Genomic DNA, 20,077 nt, shown 5'->3' with positions numbered 1-20,077 from the left:
GTGTGTGGTGCGTGCGCGTTTGTGTCAGCGTGCGCGTATGTGTGCTCGGATCTGTGGTCGACAGAGGAGAGCGAGAAAGCGCGGGAAGAGCCAGAGACGCAGCGAGAACGGCGAGCGAACAAGAGTCTGCGAATTGCGAGCGACTTGAGCGGTTGTGCGTTGTGCGATGTGCGGAATTGAACGGTTGCGCGAGTAATAATTGTAACCTAGTTTTTTTAATTAAATACAGCCTTCTTTTGTTTACATTTTCTTAACAGTGCGTGAGTCGTGTGTTGTGTCTTCTATCAATTTTCACCTTTTTACGGCCATTCCGGCGACACCCTAAATTTTACCAAAAGCGGAATAGAGGACGCTAACACTCCTAGATGCTTGTGAGCGAGTGCATGGACTCGATCGCACACTGACCGCTTCCTCCGAGCCGGTGGCGTCTATCGCACCACGGGTGGCGTGAGAGCGAACTCCGGCGATCATCGTCCGTAAAGTCAAGTCGCACGAGGAAACAGAATGCACCGGTGTGTTGTCCCCGCGTGTGCAAGGAGGTAAAGCCCGCACGTCCCTGTCGTGTCACGCGATCTTTTTTCGAATGCGGAGCATTTCTTAGTCGCACGATGTCGCGCTTGGGCGTCGGCGGCGCCGTCCCCCCACCCCCACTGCGCATGCTCGCGTCTTGCGCCTCGGGCTGGTCCAGGAAGACACCAGAAAAACCGTCGCCCCACTAGCCATAAATTAAACGAGTAGACACCACTGCGGGTTCAGCAAGCCGAGCATGCACCTCCACTCAACGCCGACTAAATTTCAAGGCCGAAAGGCTGCCGCAGTGACGTCAGAAGGTGGGGGCGCAGTTACGCCGCGAACGCGGCGGAAAGCCTGTGTTTCGTTCACGTTTTAGGAGAACCAACGCTCCCGCTCTCGCAGCTGCTGCGGTTAGATTGGGCCGAATAACAGATGTGGAAAAAAAATTGCCCGCAGCTTCCCTCGGGGGAACACTGAGGAGGATGCGGACCATATAATTGGTTAACGGGGTGTTAAAGTGCGACTTACTTGGGTCGATGGCTAAATTGGTTAACGTGGTTGTGAAATGGGGTGTTAAATTGCGACTTACTTGGGTCGATGGCTAAATTGGTTAACGTGGTTGTAGGAGGGGGTGTTAAATGAGTGAACACGTACACATGTATGCGAAAGGGCGGCGCTGGTCGAAGGGACGTCGATCATTGTGTTTGTGGATTCGTTGGAATTCATTTCACCGCGACCTTGGACGTCGACGCGCCGTACAAACCAACCGACGAGCGGCAACTGAGCGAGCGAGCGCCGACCTTGAGTATATATACAGCACGACGGCGCATGCACTGTCAGCTGTTGAATGTTCTCGAAGCGCGACGCCACATGCGCGTCCACTGGAGAATCAGGAGAATTGTAGATGTCGAACGCGGTGTGTAGAGGAGGAAGGGTGCACAGATGGTGGAGGAGTGAAGCGCGCGCGGTGTGTAGAGGAGGAAGGGATGCACAGATGGTGGAAGAGTGGGCGACGGCGCGACGGCGCATGCGCGCGCGTCAGCTGTCGAATGTTCGAGAAGCGGTGCGGACGGCGCGGACGGCGCGGACGGCGCACTACAAGGCGCGAGTATAAGATGCTCCGCATCTAAAAAAGTCTTACTGGGCATGCTCAGTTGGCAGTGAATGCCGCAGTGACCTCTGACGTCACTGCGGCAGCCTTTCGGCCTTGAAATTTAGTCGGCGTTGCCCCACTACGCAATTTCTCCCTTGTATTCTCCTCTCCCTCAAACGCGGGCAGTGTGTATATAAGCGGCAGAACGCGCGTTCGGATAAGGTGACCGGTAAAGTGGGCAATCGCAGGGAACTCTGGGTTACGACGGCGTCCGGTTCGACGCACCGCACGAGTCAAGAGCGGCACGCGCGCATTTTAGGGGTGAAGCTTCTTATAGCGGCACCCGTTCGTCCCCCGTAGTATGTAACAAGTATAACATTTTGACCTCCGAGGTGGTGCCGGTGAGAGATTTCTTCTGTGCGTTGTTGAACAACGAAAAATGGTGCTCAATGTACACGCCAATGGCTGCTATAGGAAAATGAGAGACAGGAGCATTCGGCTTTTAGTAAACGCGCACGCTGCGATCCCTATTAGCAGCCATTGGCGTGTACATTGAGCACTATCTGACAAGAAAGGGTTCCTACGTTATACTCGCTGGGTGTAACCTCCTTAATTTTAGAAAGGTATAGCGAGCGTTGAGCCGAAGTGCCATGAATACAGTGAACTAGTATATACCATGAACTCGAGGTGGTTAAAGGTGTGAAGTAGACCCGAAGCGCAAGCCGTAAGAAAGTGTGCGTGTGCCACCTCTCGTTTAGTCCTTGGAATGTCCGCTGGATGGCGGTGCTTCTATATGGGAAATATATTATGAAAAGGTGCGAGATGGTGGTATTTGGAGTGTTGTATAAATGGACGAACGGACACACAGACAGATGCGTGGATGGACGCATGAATGGACGCAGGGACGGATGCATGGACGAAGGCAGGGACGGACGCACGAACAGACGCACGCACGGACGGGCGGATGGACGCATGGACGGTCACACAGACGGACGCATCGACGGACGGAAGCAAGAACGAATGGTCGGACGAATGCTTCGCCCCACTCTCCATCATTCACTCCGTGGATATGCTGCCAATTTTTTTGTACTGCTCCATTGAAAAAACCACCTCGCCGTTCAATGTCAGTGCTTTCTTTATTTTTTTTTCAACCGTAACTGACGGTGACAAGCTACGAAAGCGATGAACGATCCGGAAACTTTTTTGTCGCTTTAAAAATATTTGCAATGCTTTTATGCTGCTCGGGGGTGCTGTCAGTTTGGCTAGCAGTTCAGTCGATACACAAAACAGTTTTCCTTGTATGATACGGTACTGCAGATAAAAAGTCACCATTTTAAAGATGTCAGGGGATGGGGATGACTGTAGCAGTGTGCCAAGAGTTCATTTCGGGATCGCTGCTTCGGCCGACATCATCAGTCGATGGCCATGAAGTGGAAAACTTATTGAGCGCATTGAGATATCTTCTTTTTTTTCTAGCCTTTAGTGCGCTGTAAGATGCATTTCTTAGTCGAAGTCAGATGCTTATTTGAACGCTGATCTTGGTGAAGCTCCACGGCACGGCGGCACATAAACAATACAGTCAGACATAGACGGCACCGAATAATCAAAATCCTGCGCTTGTTTAATGCACTTCTTCCTTTGAGTGCCGTCCTGGCGCACAGCTTGACCAAGATGAACGCAAATGAACTCTTCCAGCGCTTCGTGTAAACTTACTCTTGAGTGAAGCTTTCACGCTTTTATATATATATATATATATATATATATATATATATATATATATATTTATATATATATATATATATATATTTATATATATATATATATATATATATATATATATATATATATATATATATATATATATACGCAATGGTCGGCGCTAATCTCGTGTGGCAGGTAGATTTCGCCCGCTCATTCTGATAATATCTTTGCTAGGCGTGCCTGCGCGACAATTTATTTCTCAATATAATATTTGCAGCGAATTCATGCGTAAGCTTTTTTTTTTAGTGTGGAATACAGACATACCTGTGATAAACTGATTTTCGCACACTCTGGCTTGAAAGTTCCGTACTTAAAGGCTACGTGTCGCTGTGGCTCTCTTCACAGTCGCGGCCCACCTTGTTTTTGTCTTCTTTACATGGCAATTGATACCTGCGTTTGCCTTGCACGCTCGAGTTGGACCAGCCAACGGCTGAACAACAGACCATGGTTTATTAGGACGAAGATAAACGGGCGACCGAACGCGCGAATCCCGAAGAATCTGAGTCTTGTGGCGAAGCGGTTTACCGTCGTGTACTCTTGTCGAACCGGAAGCCGGTAGCAGACGGTACATCCCACAATCCCTCGCTCTTTTACGGGTCACCTATTCAGTCAAGGGCGTCTTTACTTGCCTTTCGCTTAATTTGACGCTTTGCCTGACTCGAGTAAATGCGATAGCAGCAACAGTACCTTCAACAAGTAGTGGGGCACAATCCAACATCAGCGTCCGACCACTCATTTAAGGTGACGACGAAATAACAAATAAGCATTCCCAAACTACACCCACTTACAACATTCACGCGATGGCCCCACCACTCTGCGACGCATTTACTCGATTTCCCCATGGGAATTTTCGGGCTGATATTTTTTGTTGCTGTTTGCACACGAGAGCTGCAACGTATGACCCCCGGAATACTTTCTTCAGAGGATTTCTCCAGGTGCGAAAAGTTCTGCTAGCTGCAGCCTATTTATGTTGTTACGAAGGAGATGAAGAAGCTGCGCTACCAGTAGCTCACAGCTTCGTTCTCAGACAGTGTGCTATTACGCAATGCCTTATAACACTTAGAGATACATGCTGTATCCTCGACGGGAGGCGACGAGTCGGCAACCCTTAGAACTGTATTGCCATGCTGCCGGTCGGACACACTAGGTAATGCCAGGGCAGCTAAACAAAAAAAGAAAACGCTATTGTGTCTTAGCGCATAAGCATTGAGACACCACATGTTTACATCTGGCCGCATGCCGCGCTATCAGTTGTTGTTCCTTCTCGGCCTTCTTATCCCTCACGCCACATTTAGGCTTACGCAACCTCCTCAAAACATGTGTACCCTCTTTTTATCGTGTCCCCCCCCCCCCCTATATGGCGGGTAGGCAGAGCTTAAGCACAGTTAGCATTGCCTCATCATGAAACGTGTGTCATTTCTTTCAGAGGGCAACTCCTAGGAGCCCGTTCCTGCGTTGAGCAGCGTCGGCGTAACCGGCAGACGATAGTTATAGCGCGAGAACAAAACGACGACACAGAGACAAGAAGGACACAAAAGACACTTCTTGTCTCTGCGTCGTCGTTTTGTTCTCGCACTATAACTATCGTCATGTCATACCAACTAGCCCAAGCTGCCACACTTCTAAATAACCGGCAGGGGGAACGGGAACGAAAGAGAGTGAGTGCCGAGCTCAGTGGAAGATTTACATCGGTGACAGTGAGGAGAGCACGAGCAGGAGAGAACAACAGAAGCGAGCCGACAGGTTTCGCGGCGCCACTGTAGCGCACGCCGTCGTGCGGTCGCCAATGACGTCACCACTGAGGTACGAGGAGAGCGCGTTCGCGCATACCATAAATGGAAATAAAGCGCTGCATGGACGGAGGCCTGTCTGCGATGGCTGCTGTGGAACGTTGCCGACGCGCTGCCTTCCGCGGTATCCCGGTCAGCGAGACAGTAGGGAGTTTTAGTGCTGGGTACGCATTCTCTTGGGGCGATGCGGGCTTGGGAGCGCGCGGCGTTGCGTGCCCAACCCATACCCAACCGGAATGCCTTTTAGTTGGCGCCACGGTGGCACGCACGCAAACGCAAGCCGCACGAGGTTCACACGTGCTCGCAGCGCCATAGCGTCTTGTCGCGTAAGTAATATTTAATTATTTTTATGATTAAAAATGTAAAATTAAACATACATAGTGATCAGGACACTTTTTTTATCGTGTACAGTATCCTGGTATACGCAAAAAAGTGAAAAATACAAGGTTATTATAACGACAGTGTCGACATCTTGTGACACTTTGTGCAACCACACTCATGATCTTGTTAGCTTACGCGTAATGTTTTTGAGATGAAAACAAATAAAAACGTTACTCATTTGTAATATTGTCGCTGCGCAGTTTTTGCATCAGATGTACAATGCACAATGTTTCTGCAATAACAATGTTGTGGTTGTCTGTTTCATTATAGCCACGCTAGATGGCGCCACCCATTCAGCTGGTCGGGGCTGGCATATATTTAGTTTCTATGTTCCAGGCCATTCTAGCTTTGGTAATCTGGCTGAAACCGCGTAATCGCTCGCACTTTGGCTCGCACTTTGCCAAAGTGCGAGCCAATAAGCCAAAGTGCTCGCACTTTGCCAAATAAGCCAAAGTGCTCGCACTTTGGCTTATTTTAACTCGACGGCTAGAGTATCCGCAGTGTGGATACTGTGAGTTCTTGCGAATGTGGACCTTACAAGGCGGCCGATCCATGCTGTCCGAGATTTCGCGCCTTTGTGTCATGCTATTTGTATAGTGGCTAGCCACTATAATATTTGCGCTTAAAACTTAATTGTCAAAGTGCTGGCTCTGGCCAGCCTCGGCTTTGCTCGCCGTGAAGGTAACATGATGCGCCAGCATGTGCGCCGGGGCAGCTTATCTCCGTTAGCAGGCCAGTGGTGGCAGCGTTGTTTATGGTCGCCCAGACGCATCGCCCCATCGCCCCAGCGATCTTGCGACGCATCTGTTTGGGGCTTCGCGCATGCGCAATACCGCCGCCCCAACGCCCTGCGTACGCAAGCCGCTTGGGTACCCAGCACTAAAACTCCCTAGTCACGCTACGTTCCGTGCGCGGCGGTTGGTGCAAAACGGGCTGCGCGAAATTGTCAGCGCCAGTCAGGTTACTCCCAGCGTGGTATGCAAGTATAGATACATACACGTCTCTCTTACATTGTTTGCCTCAACTAATCGCGAAGCGAACGCACCCAAACAGCTGCACTAAGAATTCGCATTGGGAAGGAACGTAATCATTAGTGCTTATTTTCCTACTTCCTATGGTCACATCAAGCTCCGCCGTAAACAAAAAAGCATATTTAAGTGACCCAAAGTTCGTTTAATTGATAGCAGGCCCTCAAGTGAAACTGCCGCGTTTGTCCAATGTCTGCGCTTTCTACTTAATGCCACTCGCAGTGCTCGCGTCACGATTTCTCCGCGATCGATCAATCTCAGGGTACGTCCTTGAACTTTAGCTGTAAACGCCAGCTCTTCGTAAATTTCAGCGATGACGTCTGTGAGTGAGGACAACGAATCGAAGTTGTATCGCATGACTCAGAGAACGCAGCAACATATATACTCGAACGATGTCGCCACGACGCGGATTCTTTCTTTGCGGGGGAAGAGAAATTTTCTGGTTATCCGCTACGCCAACCTGTTTCTGGGGGAATACAATTGTAACGCTAAACGTTCGCGGGTAAGAAAAGTTTCCCGCTGACAGACAACCGTTTTTTTTCCCGCTGACAGAAAACGAGGCACAAAACACCAAATTTTACAAGGCTTGAAATGTTTGGCTTACTCACATATCGTGTATTCTCATATGTCATCATATTTCAATATCATCCATGCGAACGATAATCAATGTCAATATTATCATCGTAAGCAAAATAATATTTCGCTTATTGGAACAAGGCAGCAGGAGTAGATGAGAAACTTGAAGATCTAAATATTCTCGAAAATGGAGTGCTGCAGGAGCCGGCGTGTCAAGAGGTACTCTTGTTTTCTTGAAACATTTAAAAAGACCACAGACGACTTGTCAACGCGTTGGCTCCAGTGACGCCACATGTACGAGAATATTTAGCTCTCCAAGCGTACTTGCTATCATTCCATAGGTGCGTATTCGTCATCACGTATGTCTACCTCGCCCACATTTGTTAGAGCAGCTGAGTGCAATATCAATACTTCGTCTCACTACTCGATCACTCCGCGCAAGAATGTATCTTGCCCTACATGCTTCACACGAAGAAAATTCCTAGGGACGACTCTCTCGCGATTTTCTCAAGTATGCATGCAGGAGCATGCACGCCGTACATGCGACCCCTCAAAATCGACCCTCCGAGCGCCCAACCAGTAACAGAAGCCACGGAGTAAATTATTACTCCGAGCACTTCCTGGTTTTTCCTACAGTGCTCCTGAAACATACCAAGGATCGTATTTCAACCCCGTGTAACACTTCTGGCGGTCTATAGCAGGCCGTCTACGAAAGCACGTGATGCTGACGGAGGATACAGAGCTACACACAAAGAGCGTTGAATAGGAACACGTGAAATACCTTACGTCTTTGTAGCACAAGAACATAGTGCACGGACCTGCAGTCATGCGACGAAGTCTTCTTGTCTGTGACTTCAATAAATGATGCCCCGACGTGCTTCCAAGAAAAGAAGCGAATACCATTCCCCATATACGACATCCCACTTCCTATACTGAATGACTAACACAGAAACTATAGCGTCCGATCTCCATACAAAACGTTATCAGTCACAGCACAGTTATTTGGCCCATAACTTAAAAATGCTGATGTATTAACCTTTGTCTGCGCTTCAAACGGAAAGTGTACAGCGTTAATGGTTACAGTTTTTGTGCTCCTTTACGTCATGCTGTTTCTTAAAAGTTCACCATATCTGTTGCTGGTCGGGAATTTATTCGACTTATGCTATCAATGTATGGATTCATCACTCGTGTTATTCAGACCAACAACCATCACCAATGAAGTTTCACTGTTTTTGTCTTTTGTTTTGTTTTTTGCCAAAGAGTCGGAAAGCTCTGTCCAAGGCTAATGACATCAATGCGTCAATGTAAGGATGCTATACATCGCTTCAGCTCATAAATATTCTCGGTTGGGTTTCGTTTTCTCTTTTTTCACCACAGAACACCTGTAAGTAGAATGCGCGTAAAGGTCAACAGGAGGCAGCTGCTTGTTCTAGCTAGCTTCGCGACGTTCAAAGACGAAGACATAAAGCCTGGAAATACAAAAACTGTTGAAACTTCAGCCATACGTTCATTTTGTTTTTCTCTTCTTCCTCGCGATAGTTTTTCAGCCATGATGAGAAAATTTTGTCGCAAGGGAAGGAAAAAAGGAAACAACCGGTAACATATCCACGAACATGATTACATGGTTTCGTAAGATAGTTCAATGTCGGCCTGTCCGACATTGAACAAAATGTTACGCGGCTTTTAAATTGCTTTGAGTGGGCCTGTACAGAAAAAAGGAAACGCGTCAACTAAGCAAAAAAAAAGCAATCTGTATGAAAGATACGCGAGACCATGCTTCAATAACAAATGACTGCGCAGACATAGAAAAAAAATGGCTTCTGTACGGCCTGACGTGACGCGATGCCTCATATCTTTCTGATGCCAAAATAACCGCCACACGCGCGCCTATTTTGCTGATTAAACAGTAACTTCGATAGCAACAACACTAACCTTACTTCCCGACTTGCTATAGACGTCAAGAAAGAGATGAAACATTTTACAATTTTCCCTCATTTGCCCTGCAATAGTGAAGAAATTGATCGCCTTTATGAAAACAATCGGCTGGCACGCCATCTATACGTTCAGAGTATTTGCGACTTCTCTGATCATATCACACGCGAAAGGGGAAAAAGCGGTCAATGATGAAAGGAGGTGGCCGTTCAATTGGAAACCACAAGTGCTTCTTGCAGCAAAAGTGGGACAGTCTATGCAAGATTCAGAACCTTCTTTCACGTTGAGGATATAAAGGTTTGGATGACTCCTGGCGTTAACCCAAAAGTAAGCTTAGAAAATTGATTGATTGATTTGATTTGATATGTGGGGCTTAAAGTCCAAGAACCACCATATTATTATAAGAGACGTCATTGTGGAGGACTCCGGAAACTTCGACCACCCTGGGTTCTTCAACGTGCACCTAAATCTGAGCACACGGGCCTACGACATTTCCGCCTCCATCAAGCTCAGGAAATCAACGCACCAGAATAACAAATTTAAACATCGAACGACGCACAACAGAGTCAGAGAGACTGGACGAATTTTCGTCACCTACGCAGGTTCGCCCAGTATTACCAATGCACAGACACCTTCAATAATCAAATTCTTGATATACAAAGCTGCTGCTGTTGTTTGTTGAGCACCTTTTCCCTTTTTTTTCTTCTTCCCTAATACGAAATCTCCTTGACATCGTACGCCATATCCTGCACAGGCCTGAGAAGGCCCATTGTATTTAACACATGAAGAAAGATAAAATTTGTGTGTTTAGAAAAAGTTGATAACGATTTAGAGTAGTATAGAAACTCTAATATGCAGGGGCGAGCTTGAAGCCGTCCCGTTTACGACGCTGATGATGAAAAATACCGAATTACGAAGGCAGCACCATTTGTCGCAATTATAAAATTTTGTGTGTTTAGAAAAAGTTCCTAATGATTCAGACTTATTACTACTCTACTATGGGAGAGCAAAAAGCTGTCCAGGGCACGATTCCCGAAGATGCTATGAATCAAAAACAACAGGGGCGCACTCCTGGCACAGGTTGCTCGCACTGCGCTGCGTGCGCCACACACTCACACTCTCAGTCGTTCCCGCCACCGAGCGCAGCAAACGCTCTTCCCACCCGCTCCCCACACTAGAGCCTTCATGAAAGCCAGCAGATCAAGCCCATAGTCGTTTACGTCCCATTCCTACGGGGCCTCGCTCATCGGTTGTATTTGTACACTGAAAAAGAAAAACTTTTTAAATGTGAAGCATTTCTTAGCGAACTTCGGCGACTTTGACCCTACCGTATCTATCTATCTATCTATCTATCTATCTGTCTATCTATCTATCTATCTATCTATCTATCTATCTATCTATCTATCTATCTATCTATCTATCTATCTATCTATCTATCTATCTACCTATCTATCTATCTATCTATTTATCTATCTATCTATCCATCTATCTATCTATCTATCTATCTATCTATCTATCTATCTATCTATCTATCTATCTATCTAAACGCCTACGACTTTTACCTCTCCTGGCCGTTTCGATAATGGTATCCCCACCAAAATTGGCAGGTCATAAGTTGACCGTACAACGACCACAACTGACGAGTTTTGATTTACATTTCATGGCTTTGCTGCTCTTCCGGTGGTTTCGTTCACATGACATATTGCATGACATGTAACATGACATATTGCATGACATATTGTATTATATGACTGCATGGCGAACATAAGTTAAAGACCCTATCGTGGAAATCATGACATGCATGTCATGTAAACCATGACTACACGCCAGGCTCATGGTGCGCTCGCGGTCATTTCGCTAGCTTCCCATATATGAAATTTGGTATTACCGGACGTAAATGGACGACGAAAGTATATGGCTGATGCAAGCATGATAATCTCGAGATGCGCGTCATGTAAAATATGACTACATGCTACGCTGAAAGCGTGCTCATAGCCATTTTGATATCTTCTCATATACCAAATTTGGTATTACGTGACGTGAATGGATGACGAAAACAATTACCAGGCGCAATTATGATAATCAGGACATGGAAGTGATGTATAGCAGAATTTACGTCCGCCTCGTAACGTTGTGTTGATTTTAAAGTGACATATAAACCTTTATCACTCGTGCTTCGCATGTAAGCGATTACCACTGAATGCGGGATCTGTCTTTTTTTTAGAACGAGCCAAGACAATCGATTGATTGATAAGCGGGGTTTAACGTCCCAAAACCACCATATGATTATGAGAGACGCCATAGCGGAGGGCTCCAGAAAGAGCCGAGACAAGCTAATGGTGTCACAGACGACAACCTTGCTTCGCAAGGACCGCACGACTAGGGACACAGAATGCTACTAAGATGGCCGCCTACCTGCAATGTACACGAAAAAAAAAACACTTTCAAAACCCTGCCGTACTTTTACAAACTTTTCAATTTCGCCGTTTCGCCGGCAGCGCCTTCCTAAGAGGCAACTTCAGAGTGTACAGATAATTATGTAATATTCAATAAAATATTCAAAAGGGGTGCGTAAGGGATCTTACTTACGGCGAGCTAAAATCCCCAACCGACCGCATTTGCATCTATTTAAGTGTAAGTTGTCCAGCCAAAACGAAGCTCCCATTACGCTTCTCACACGGAAATTCTGACGACGGAACTCGTTACCGCGGCTGGCGCATAAACAGATGCGCTGCACGCATCCCTTAAATAGCGCTCGAAAAGTTGAAATATACGCTCTTCGTTCCCAGCGGTGGGAACAGGACCAGCTGAGGTTCGCTTATGTGGTGTCTACATCAGCATTGCGTCCTGCCCACCCTCGAGATGACAAGCCATGGGAGAATAGAAGCTTGTACATACGATAACACAATTATAGGCGTAGCCACCCCCTGCGGCGAATAACGGGTACGCCGCATACTGCGAGCTTGTGCGTGAGTGTGTGGGCACGCGTGCGTGTGTATGTGAGTGAGTGAGTGAGTGAGTGAGTGAGTGAGTGAGTGAGTGAGTGAGTGAGTGTGTGCGTGTGTGTGTGTGTGCGTGCGTGCGCGCCTGCGTGTGTGGGGGCGGAGAAGGCGTGCCAGAAAGAGAGATGGAGGGGCGAACAGCAATGTATCATTCTCGAAAACAAGCCGTATACTGCAGCTGCACCGCCACACATATTATCGCTCTTTCAGAATAGACGTGTTGCTAGTTAGCTTGCAGCATCGAGTACGCAGTCATGCGACATAGACGGATGTTTCCGAGCACTTTTAAACGCATTTGGCATTGCGGCCAGCTGTGAAATTCAACTTGTGTGCTTACAAGCTGTTGAATATTTCAACTGTTCGTCGTGTGAGCCGAAGAAATATGAACAAACTCGAACGATATTACTTTGCTGCTCTGTGCCCTTCCAACGTAACTCCCGTTCTTTTCACATTGCGATCGTAAATAGATGGTGTTGCTAATGAACAGGTAGATAACGCCTATGTATGGCATGTGAGCAAGAGGCTAGTAAAATTCCATTGGCTAGGCACTTGTAACGTCAAGCTGAGAAGTTCGTCAATCGACGCAGTACGTGCGAGCCAGCACCTTAAGCATAGAATTATCGGCAGACTTGATTCCTTGCACGGTGCTCTTCTAGCTGACCATGCAATGCAGTACAGTTAAACCTCGTAGCAAAGATCGTTAGCGAATTATCGGTCATAGCGAGTTAACTACGATTGCTTCATTCCAGTGACATTTCTTTCTATGAAAAAAAAAATCGAAAATACCAGGGAAGTTACGAAAGTGGCTGCAACGAAGAAAAATATGGCTCGCGCGAGACTCGAAATTCTAAAAGCAACATAAATATTGAAATACCACAACGAAATACTTTATTCTGGTTCTTTTATAAAGAGTTGGTAAAATGTGTTAAGTAAATGCAAAATGTTTGGCCCTTCAGCGCACGAAAAAAATAAAAATGCACTTGACTTGCAGCACTTTTCGAAGCATATTACTTGGGAATTCCACGTAAATACAGGTGAACTTACTTTGTTTATAAGTGATTTGAAGCTTATATTAGAGCGGTTTTGTACATTAAGGTATAGCCGATTTCTACCTTAACTGTTACATCGAATACTGTGTATAACAATTAGTAAAACAAATTAATGTATGTTCCTTGTGCTACTTCGTTACAACGACATTGTCTGTATCGATGAAAAAAAAATCGGGGCGAGTATATAAAAAAATCATAACCACTGCAACGAGAGGTACAGTTTAGCGCAAACTTCGGACTCTCCCGGCATAGAGTTTTATAATAGGGTATAAAAACTTGGCGAAAGTGTCTATGGGAGCTGTCACGCATGGCGCTTCTGGCGGCACGAGAATGATGGGTAATACATTGATTTGCCTGAACCTAGTTCTTTCAGCTTGGTGTTACTTGGAGCCACATTGCCGCAAGACCATGTTCAGCAAGAGTTCAGCAGCCCCGCTTCAGCACCTTGGCCCTTTTAGGTAGACAAATCAAATAAAGAGACGAGGTTCACAACAAGTCATCCTTTTATCCGAAACAAACGCCAAAACACATGAATAAACAAAGGCACCAGTGCGTTCCAAGCCGCAAGTGCGTAGACTACAGGCAAAGCCTCGTACCCAGCGTTCCCGTGGTGGCTGAACAATCGCAGCGCCACGGTTCTCTCTAGTAAATGTATAGAAATAATATGACAGACTCTAAAGGAAAAGCTGAGCCGGAAAAGTCATACCCATCAAACCACTGATATCTTGACATCGCCGTGTGTCGTGGTCCGTTTTTTTGTTGTTTTTTTACCATGAGTGAACATTTCGACTTCATATGACAGTCTCTAACAGCGATGTAACAGAGCGACAAAACAGATCAAAATGCCAGAGGTGATTGTAGCATGCACTGGCGAGTGCGAGTGAGACCACCCGAAAGCTGAGTATCATTTCATCATGGCGACACTCATGCGGTTATATGTTTGTGAGTGAGTGTTTTTAAATGAAAAGAAGAGAAAAGTGAGCCCCGTAACTGCCTCTCAGGAGGAGGACACCTCAACAGTAACTCACGAGGGGTGGGGGTATAGGAGGGATTAAAAGGATAGGACTAAAAGGTAAAGAGATAGAGAGGAAAGAGAGAGCGAGGCGCATGGACGGCCAATGACAGAAAACGACGGAAGTAAAGAGGAGATGGGAAAGATGGACACGGTCGCAAGAGTCCGAGGGCGGGGCACCACTCAGCGAGAGCTCTTGTCGGCGTCAGGAGATGGCGTAGGACGAACCCAGTCGGCCAGAGCTACGCTGTCGTCGGAGATCACGAGGGCACAACCGGTCGGCACGATATCCAGAGAGCGAGCCCCGGTTATATATTTAAATGCATGGACCCTATGATGTGGAAAGCTTTTCATCTAGAGTAGTATGGTAACTCTACAAGTAAATGTGAGAACAAATCTCGCTTTCCGGTGCAAACGATAAACATCGACATACAGTGAGCCCTGATGATTCCCGAATTTCGAAGGCCACTCTTCCTTTTCCGCAAGGCATAAATTTCGCGTGACTACCACGAGTAGGTGAAGGACCGAACCACGCGGCCGCTGATAAGGCGTCCCACGGGAAAACCCCGACGAGTGTACGTGAACGTCTTCCGCGTTGAAAGACTGTGTGGCCCGCGTTACGATTACGCGCAGATAGTGGACAACCACGTAAGCGACTTCCTTTCGCGACAGGGTGTAGAGGCCCCGCCACGGTGGTCTAGTGGCTAAGGTACTCGGCTGCTGAACCGCAGGTCGCGGGATCGAATCCCGGCTGCGGCGGCTGCATTTTCGATTGAGGCGGAAATGCTGTAGGCCCGTGTGCTCAGATTTGGGTGCACGTTGAGTGTGTATTCACACGACGGACCGAATCCGTCTTTTCCGCGGCAGACAGCGCATCACGTGACCTCACGGCGCAGATTTTCGCCATCTGTGCCGGGTCCGCGGACGTCACGCGCGGAAAATGTCAAGCTCTTTTTCGCAATCGAATTCGCGCAGAATAACACAACAGATTTAGCTGAGGACGCCATTAAAGGGCTGGCAACAAACGCTGATTTTTCTTTTTCTCCTCTGGTTCCGTAAATTTAGCCGTAGACGGAAAGATCAACCTTCAACAATTTTGCTTGCGATGAATGGGTTTTCGACTTTTGGACTGGTCGCGGCATCTAGAAAAATTAGGAATAAGCAAACATTTCCGCATTATTATGAATTCCGAGATTTGGTAGCCCTCGCGCTATTGCAGACCACCGAACTCATGTTCTGCCAATAGCGGCAGTCGCTAAGCCTACGAGGGGGGGGGGGGGAGATGAACAACAAAAAGAAGGCAGGTGGGTTAACCAGGCGCCTGCCCGGTTTGCTATCCTCGCTAAGCATACAGTTCTCAGAAAACTCGGCGGGTGTGCGCCGCAGAAAAGAGGTATGTGCCAAGCAGCTCTTAGTATTGCATATCGTTGCCTAGTATAGGGCAGCAAGGAGTGTGAAAAGTAATTGAGGCAGAGGGGAAGGAAGGGAAGAGGACAGGCGGTAAAGCATGGCCTCTTGTATAGATACCGTTTTCTAAAGGGAACCTGCGCCCGAGCAAATATTGCCAGATTGGACCATCATACAAAGAAGATTCGACAACACTTTGCGTAGAGTCGAAGGGCAATTTTCTTCGAAAATACAACGGTATCTTGGAGGTACATCGTTGAGTTTTATTCATGTAATTATTTATATAGCAACTCGGTCGGCCGGTTAGATAACAAACAGTGACAGAATCTTATCAGGTTCGTGCAAAAAGAGGATTACAAAAACAATATCGCACATGATCAGGCGCCGACACTGCTACATAATGAAACAAGGATGTCTCTTTGCCTGCAAGCCTAAATAATAAAAAAAAACAGATACAAGGGAAAGACAAGTGAAAAACAAATATTGAAGTACAGATGAGCTGTTTCCTAAACAAGCATTACATCGCAAGTTATGCGCTGTGGCTCTCATATCCGGGAAACTCTCAAGCGCTATAGATATGCGTCTGTTATTTTGCAACAAAACTATCGACCAAACCTGACTCAACAATCATCTTTGGATACGCGTTACAGGTATACATAGCCCATTAAAAGAATGAGTGAACATACTCATTCTTGATATTACTTGATGTGTTTACGATTACCAGATGTGCATGCATTGCAATGACTCCACGTACAAAACAGGATCATATCACAACAGGGAGGATTGTCGCGTGGACCACTCGGCGGTCTCTTTTGCATCATCGCCCGCAGCCAGCACCACGAAATCCTTGTTATCATGACTGAAACTCTTGTAAAAAACAAACCACGTACAAACTCATAATACAAACGAACAGATTGCCATAGTAAGTCGAAAATTTTTTTTCTCTCTCTCTGGAGAGATTATCCGACAGCACTGCCTCTCCGCCGGCGCAGTCCACGCAGGCCACGCGCGTGACATTGGCAAGGATTCGGACAAAAACTTTCACTGCACGCTGGTAGTGTTGGGGTTCTCCACATGAATGTCCCCGTTCGCGGAAGGTCTTCGGCCGAGATTTCCCCGGTGGCTATAGGCGACGTAAGCAGAAAACGTGCGACCCCTTCTGAAAGAAGTCAAAGCTAAGTCAAAAAGGCGCTGGTCATCAGTGCGCGGGCTTGGAGACTCAACAGAAAGAAATAAGGGCTCTGTTTTACGGCAGTAAGTTGCCCTTATCATTTTGTCAGCGCTTTATTTCCTTGCATCATCCTACTTCCTATTTTTTCTACTGAAATAACAGCATTAAAAATGTAGGGAACAGATACAAACTATAGCGGTGCTGAGTCCGAAAGAAGAGGGGCAGCCTTCTTTAATGTTAGCGTGGCATCGCTTGACATTTCTGACTTTTCCAGGCTTATCCTAATATTTGTGGCTTTTATATGTTTTTAAGGCATAACATGGCTTTGCGATTATTTTCTAGGCTTTTACACACTAGGGAAAGCTGTTTCCCAAAGATGGTTCGGCAAGAAAACACGTGACCACCCAGTGAACGCACACTGAATCTTTCAACATGCTGTTCTTTCTTTCTTTTTTTCTCCTTATTCCTTCTTTCTTTCTTTATTGCGTCTCTCTTTTTTTATTAACCTTCCTCACCCTTTCATTTACCCTATGTTTCGCATCGCTTGTCCCCCCGTCTTCCTTGCTCTCACATTCTCATTTCTCTCTTACCACCCTCGCGTATGTCCTCCTCAACCTTACTTCCCTTTCCGATACCCTTGCTAACAATGATATATAAGTCTAGGGCCATGCTTTACTTTCTCCCGTTTTTCTATCCTTCCTCCTCGACCTCACATTATCAAATTACTGTTCCTCACCCCGACTCCCCTTTCCGAACCTTGTTATACTAGACACTATGCACATGGCTATGCTATACTATTCGCGCACGCGCACTTGCTATAGACGCCTCCTCCATTCACCGCCACACCTTACATCCCTCATACTTCCACTCACTACCCTTTCCCACGGCTTCCTAAGCTACCTTTTGCATTACTATATCATGATAGAAAATGCTCCACACATATCATTTCTATTCCAGTCCACGGATCATACCTTACGCCCAGCTCAAAGAGCTTCGCTATTTAAAAAAATGTTCGTGCTCATATGTCGTTGGTTTGAGCAATCCGCAGAAAGAAAAAAAAAGTCTGCGCCGCTGCACGCTATGAAAACATGAGACAGGATTTCAAGAAAGAGAAAATGTTAGTCGTCGATTGCAATCGTCAAGGTACGCGTAACGTATATTAATTTACACTATACTGTACCAACTAACGTTGACCGAAGCTTTCTTGCAATTATACAGAGCGGTAACTTTCTCGGGTCAACACGCCATCTCAATAACTCCGGAACTATCTTTCGTTAAGCTTTGAAGATGAATGGCGCTGCATAATGCGGTATTCTTGGCCCCGCCGCGGTGGTCTAGTGGCTAAGGTACTCGGCTGCTGACCCGCAGGTCGCGGATTCAAATCCCGACTGCGGCGGCTGCATTTCCGGTGGAGGCGGAAATGTTGTAGGCCCGTGTGCTCAGACTCGGGTGCACGCTAAAGAACCCCAGGTGGTCTAAATTTCCGGAGCCCTCCACTACGGTGTCTCTCATAATCATATGGTGGTTTTGGGACAATAAACCCCACATATCAATCATTCAATCAATCAATTTATCAATCAATCAACGCGCTATTCTTTTTCAGTGCCCGTCCAACCACCCATTAATTATAATTTTACAATAATATTCACCAAAAAACGAGTTCGTGAGCATTTAACTGAAAATTATGTCAACATTTACATCTCATATATGGGCTAATTCAAACTTTTTTTACTTCGACTTGCCGCGAGCAAATGACAGATTGAAATGCACTTTGCTAGCGCAATTGAGCGCGGGTTTTTTGAATGAGCCTACCGAGAATAGGTCGGCAAACTCGCTTGTGAGTCGACTCACTCGGACTCACTCAGATTTAAATCGAGCGGTAAGTCTGAGTGAGTTCGACGAGAGTAATGTTTTGCTGAGTTTAATGAGTCCGAGAGAGTCCTGTTGGAGAAAATTTTCGCGAGCGTGAGTACGGGTGAGTTCGGTTGAGGAAGATTTTGACGTGTCTCAGTCCGAGTGAGCACAAAGCGTGAAATATATTTCTTGAGGGTGTTTGAGTGAGTTTCACTGTCTTTTGCAGACCTAACCCCCGTAACGCTCCTACACTCGACTTTCACCCTTCACTTGACCGAGTAGAGCACTGCGCCGCTGCTCGGCTGAAAATGACGCTGCGCTGTACTCAAGATTCCAGCAGAATATCACTGATATGCAGTGACTTGTCGCGTCCAGAGACGGCGCTTCCATCGGCTTTCTCACGTGAGGGTGAAGCGTTCTAGAATACAGGCGTAAGGTCCTATCTATCCTCTTCAGCATTACTATCAGCCTTACTTGGGTTCACGTTAGCTACTCACGTCTACTCAGAGGTATATTAGAGCAGTGTCATTGATACACTGGTTCAACATTTATAATAACAGGCACAAATTACGTAGGAAGGGTGCCTTCAGCTCCCCCCCCCCCCCCAACTCTTCCGGGGAAATCTCTTGATTGTTATATCTTATGCTGTCATCTCTTCCTAGCAAAATGACTCAACTGGTTTGGAAGGACTCATAACTTGTTTTCGGAGATACTATAATAAACGGCACCAAAAAAGCTCCGGCAACGTAAAATATCGGTGTTAAAGAGCACTCACACGACGGTCGCTAGGCTGTTTGACTCATGAGTCGACTCGCTCGGACTCACTCAGACTCAGATCGAGCAGTGAGCCCGAGTATGAGCGAGTATAATGTTCTAGTGAGTTTGCTTTCGAGCTAGTCCAAATGAAGTAAGTATTGGCGAGTGTGAGTCCGAGTGGGTGCAAAGCTGAGATACATTTCACGAGTGAGTGCGAGTGAACTCCTTAGGTTTCGCCGACCTTTGCTGCATAATGACTGTCGCGAAGTAGCACCGCCTCGGTCGGGCGGAGAAGGACCGCTGTAAACGAAGCGCGGCGCACGGAAAAAAACGGCCTAAATCACGCATATACTGCGTCGTGTCAGACAAGAAATTAAACAAGTGGGAACAACAAAAATTCAGGGTTCATGACACTCGACGCAATGTGAATTTTTGGTGGTCGTACACGCAAGCTACGCACTTTTATTCTGACTTCGTTTTGTCACTGGCGTGCACAGGCCGTATCCACTATATACGCATCAAGTCGTGCCGTCCAAAGCCGCAACGAAGACAACAAAATAATTTAACGCACGTCATCTACTAACCGCCACTTTTATTGAATTGAACGAAACTGTCTTCCAAGCATGGCGTTTTTGTTTGAGATCATTCATCCTTCTACGCAGACTTCACGCGAACTTCATATTTCTACGTAAAAGGAAACTTCTTCATTGTCCTTTACACTACCTCTTTTATTGAACAAAACAATCGCATGT

At 46.6% G+C, this 20,077-nt stretch overlaps 1 protein-coding gene across 1 annotated transcript in view; it reads right to left on the bottom strand.

The window, feature by feature from the left end:
• LOC119161190 (uncharacterized) overlaps nt 1-20,077 on the bottom strand; it is a 197,991-nt gene that overhangs the window by 155,116 nt on the left and 22,798 nt on the right. The gene's annotated exons all lie outside the window — the stretch shown is intronic.

Source organism: Rhipicephalus microplus, chromosome 3, assembly GCF_043290135.1.
Source record: "Rhipicephalus microplus isolate Deutch F79 chromosome 3, USDA_Rmic, whole genome shotgun sequence".
Taxonomy (NCBI): Eukaryota; Metazoa; Arthropoda; class Arachnida; order Ixodida; family Ixodidae; genus Rhipicephalus; species Rhipicephalus microplus.
Note: the sequence above shows the minus strand (reverse complement) of the source record. Positions and strands in the feature narration are given on the sequence as shown.